General features: G+C 41.2%; 2 pseudogenes; both read right to left on the minus strand.

The window, feature by feature from the left end:
- Positions 1-3,043: 3,043 nt before the first annotated feature.
- Positions 3,044-4,278, minus strand: LOC102238996 (annotated as a pseudogene).
- LOC102242159 lies at positions 4,276-4,821 on the minus strand (annotated as a pseudogene).
- Positions 4,822-5,097: the final 276 nt, after the last annotated feature.

Below are 5,097 nucleotides of genomic sequence, written 5' to 3' on the forward strand. Positions count from 1 at the left end.
CAGTCAATTAGCATATTCCCTCCTTATTGGCTGTGGGCACCACCATCTTTGAGGGCGGAGCAGTCAATTAGCATATCCCTCTTTATTAGATAGGATTCCTTCTCCTGTCCTTTCTCAGTTAATGGCATCGATAATGACTCAGGCTCTCCTCCAACCCCCACCACCATAAAAGCACACATGCCTTCTTCCTCTCTTAGTCATCTTCCCACCACTGCCCTTAGCTTCGCGCCGCATGCCTACATACCTGCCCTAGGGTCACAGCCCCTTCTTCGTTCCCTACAGAACGGAAGGCTCTTGCCTCTGCACTTTCCTTCGCGCTTTCATAACTGTCTAAAACTTAAGTCTTTAACCAATTCTCTGCTTTCAGTAAGCCCCTCGAAGGCATTCCACTGACTACACACAAGTAAGCTCAACTCTAGAGGCCACATACATTTCAATTTGGTTCAGCAGTAAATTACACTTTCAGTTTCCTCTCCGCAGTGTTTCCAGCCACACTGAATTTCATGCTATTTCTGGGACGTATTTTCACATGCCAGTTCCTGCAGTTCCCTTCACAGGCATGCTATGCTCTTCACTCCCTTTTGCACCTGTTGGGCACTTACTTGTCTCTCAATACGTCACCTCCTGTACGAATAAGGTCCTGACACTCCTGGGCAGAATAAGAGCTCTGAATGCCAGTAACATGGCACTTCAGGCCCTTCTCCAACCATCTCACTGTGTGGTGCCCGCTCCCGAGCGCAGGCCTCTCCCGGGCAGGAGTGCCTTCCCTCCCGCAGTGCCTGCTTGGACAGTCAGGCCCCAGGACTTGAGGAACTCAATGGTATAACTGTTCCCGTCTCCTCTAACTCCCAGGCAACACACATGACAGAAATGGTACACAAACAGAAACGGTTTTGTGAGAGCTTTAATGGCACAAATGATTATAGCTACAAGTTATACATGTATTGTAAACGGTATATAATGATACAAAGTGCTAACTAAATAGATGAAGAATGCAGAATCACTTTGGCTCAGTTAATTCCAATAATTTCAACAACTGGTTCACTTAAAAATTCATCTGCCTGGCTAAGTCTTCAATTTTTAGAACAGTAAATATTTGTACTGCAATCAAAGTAACTTGTTGCACTTTTCAATGTGCAAGTTTGTACAGTTTCACTCTTGACTCTATTTATAAATATTTTAAGCCAGTTTTTATCACACAGTAGAAAAACGAAGCCTGCCTTTTCATCTCCAAGTTGTAAACAGGTGTAAAGCTTTTTAAACATTACTCTTAAAATGTCAACTCTTAATTGTTGGATTCTCCTTTCCAATCACATAGTCTGTTTCTGTTCAACACAAATCTGGGGAGGAGCATAAATATCTGTCCCGTAAGCTAGTGCTACCAATAAACACTGCATGATTCCACCTTATAGAAGTTCTACTGTGACCATGTAATAAACAGGACAAAATTTCACTGGTATTTTTAAGAAAAAGGGCAAAACTAAATTTATTTTCAATGTTGAAAAAATATCATTAATATACCAAGTTCAATCATACTGATAGAACTGTTACTGAATTTCAAAAGAGAGCGATGCAGTGCCTGTACAAAGTTGGTCTTATTTTAAGAATAATTTTGCTTTTCCCTCCCATAATACCAAATTGTATATTATAGCAGTTTAATTATTTAGTTCTCTTAACTTTACCAGCTTTTCCAATTTTATTCAGGCTTTTCAAAATCAGTGGATCATCAAATTTTTGTTCTTCTCAAAGAAATTTAAATATGAACACTTGAAATAAATAGGTTACAGAAGACAAATCAAGTGTTACCAGGTTTAAGAATAACATAGAAACAAGGTATAATAAAAAGATGTCCAAAATTATTTAGCATACATTGCTAGAAAGAAACATAAAGTAAAATAATTCAGAAAACTATTTTGTATATATCATCTCTTTCTTAAAGATAGCTAGCTATATTCCTGAAAAAAAAAGATAGTCAGAAATTATTTTTTTGTTACTCGGTACGTTATTTTCCACTATAACACAAATTTTTAAAAACTTGATGTGAGAGAGAAGAGTTAGTTTCTGCAAACTGGCAAACCTGGTTGTCAAAGTGTTTTTATTCAAGTCAACCTGATGTACTTTATTTAATGAGTATTTTGCTAGTTTTAAAATTAACAATGGTCTCTAAATATTCAATAGTAATGTCTATATCATAAACAGTAATTATTTATATATAAAACATGTAATAGTATCCTTCAGAGTCATGCTATGTGTTTTGAAACCCAATAAATCTACTTGAAATAATTGGTAATCCTGATGCTTTCTAACAATTTGGTCCTAAAGCTTCACATTTTAGAAACAAACACACACAAAAAGTATGTCATTGAAGGAAGTTGTTGAGAGTTCTGGAACATGAGGAGTTTAATGTATCTGAAAAGATGGCTACAAGAGAGAATGACCAGTGCCTGCAGGATCACAGGAATCACCCTGGGAAGATTATACAGTAAACATTAAAAAGGAGAGGTCAGAAAAAAACAAATGGCATCTTTTCAGAACTGTGTCAAATGTTCCCACAAACCAAGTCTGTTTTCAAAGCTGCACAAGTGCTTGGAATAACTCGAAAACAATCACCTGTGGAGTTTAAAGGCTTCCGAGTGTGCGTGATCTTCCTGAAACAATATGCCGATATTTATACTGCAAACTGGACCTCATTCCAAAGCCTCTTCTTAGAAAAAAATTTTTTTTTTAAATTTAAAGAAAGTCATGAAAAATTCAAATGCAGCTAATAAACACAAAAATACCCAAAACACACACAAATCCCAAAAGCAATTTCATATTTCTAGGCCTGAGACGTTCCTTATCAGAAATAAAGATTCTACACCATAGAAAAGACAGCATTACAACCTACTAGTATTAAAATCTGCTGATGTATTTTAGTTCTTATTCTATTTCACACCCATAGACCGTGTCCTACAAATTAAAAGGTGCCATTAGGAGGTTTAGACAAAGCTGGTTTAAAATAAATTTTTATTGCCCAAGGTATTTTTTTCTTGTGTCTTGCGTGTTTTTTTTTTCTTGTTTCCTTTTTTAATAACTCTAAATTCAAGCTTAAGGAAGCTTGACTTTTTCTTGAAAAACAAAACAACAAAGCTTTTACATCATTTGCTAGTCTTATCTCGTTTTATGAGCGAGATGGTAGTCATCTTGAGAGAGTAAAATTTATACCATGAGTGATTCTGGTCTAAGTCTGGTGGCACTAAAAGGAGACAATAGCATTATTGACAAAATTATTATATGCTGGTGGCATTTGCGGAAAAGAAGCCCTTGCAAATTTCTAAACAACAGTAAACTCTGTTAGGAAATTCTAAAGTCTTACAGGCCCAAAGAAAATGAGGTTAGTAAAATGCCTCAACAGAGTTTGAATAAAATACTGGATTTGAGAGTTACTGGAGCTTGGATATGTAAAAATAGGACTGTAGGTTGGGTCATGCTTACAAGGGTCTCAAGTTCAAATAAACTACTGTGACAATACACCACTTCACAGGGCGCACGTGTTCCCGGGGCTCCTGGCCTTCAATAGGTGCTGGCAGAAGATGTGCTCAGTTGCTTTCCAATATAGATGCCTAGCCCCAAAGCCAAAACATGAGAAAGGAAGAGAGATGGAATGAACACCTTAAGAAATTCCACAGAGACAATGCCCCCCTTCTTCATGGCTCCACTTTTCCTCATGCTTAAAGAAACAGAACGTTTAGGGTGCCTGAAGTGGAACTCTTTCGGGGGAATGTTTTCAGGCCTACTGGACCAGTCGGACACCCAGTCTACACTTTTCTTCAAAGCATCAACTTCTTTCTCTCCTTCTACAACTTCTTCTTCTGACTGAGAGCTATGGTCCCTGCTGGTGTGCATTTCCACATCAAACATAATCTGTCATCTTCTTGTGGGGAAGGGCTGTTACAGTGAGAACTACCACTTGAACTACTCTGTCCTGATTCATGTTGTGCATCCAGAAGAATCTTCTCCATGTCTCCATTGTGGATGGAGGATGAGGAAGGGACGTGCTCCAGTCCCCCATTTTTCCATTGCCATCATCATTACCATTGCTGCTGTTCATGGTAACTCCCCCCAGGAACTGTTGAGGTCGGCTGGCCGGGGCACAGGTGACTCCCCTTCCTCGCAGTTGTTGCTGTTGTTGTGCAGGGGCGGTGGCTGCTCTACTAAATGAGACGACATTGTCGGGCGGCTGGAGGAGCGGTGGCCGCAGCGGACTGCCTCTGGCTCTCGGACAGCAACACACCAACTACAACATTTTATAACAATAGAAGGTAGCTGGAAGTCCTACATGGTAACACAGACAATATGATACACAACCGAGGGGGAGGAGGCAAGAGAGAGCGTGGCAGAGGCCACCGGTTTAGACTAAGAGCCTTTCAATGGACTGCTGAATGGACTGGATCTGCTGCTTCAGCTGGGAGCCTTCTTTGATGGTGACAGAACAGGCGATGACAGACCCGGAGGCCCCGCAGGCCCGCCGCAGCGAGTGCTTGAGCACACAAACACGTAGGGCACATTCTTGTCCTCACACAGCAGCGGGAGGTGCAGGATGATGTCCAGGGGCTCTGTGTCTGCAGCCAACACAATGAACTCAGAGATGCCTCTGTTAAGGGTTTCGGTGACCGCATTGGTTCCTATTTGAAGCTGCTTGTAGTTACATGACTGCTGAACGAGGTCCAATCGTTTTTTGGTGAGGCGGCCTGCGAGAGGGTAGGCCTTCGGATTTACATCAGCCTCAGTCACCGCTGCGGTTCCGCGAGCTCTCCTCCCCTCAGGAGGCACCGCCGACGGACGTCAGAGAAGGAGCGCTCCACTCCACCGCAAAGTCTCACGGAAGTAGTGGAAAAAATCCATTTTTATTTCTAATAGATAGTTTGGCTTCCCTTTCTGCATTCTTCATCATCACCCCAAACATCTCTTTTTACCACAACACAAATTGGGTCGGGTGTTTCCCCCAGGATTTCTACCAAAAAATGGCACCACCACTTCTGCCAGGAAAGGGCTGTATGTCTGTGACTCTCAGAGGAAACACGTGGGTCATGACGTGGCAAGAAAAAGGAACACCGG

The sequence above is a fragment of the Myotis brandtii genome, unplaced genomic scaffold, assembly GCF_000412655.1.
Source record: "Myotis brandtii unplaced genomic scaffold, ASM41265v1 scaffold281, whole genome shotgun sequence".
NCBI classification, from domain to species: Eukaryota; Metazoa; Chordata; class Mammalia; order Chiroptera; family Vespertilionidae; genus Myotis; species Myotis brandtii.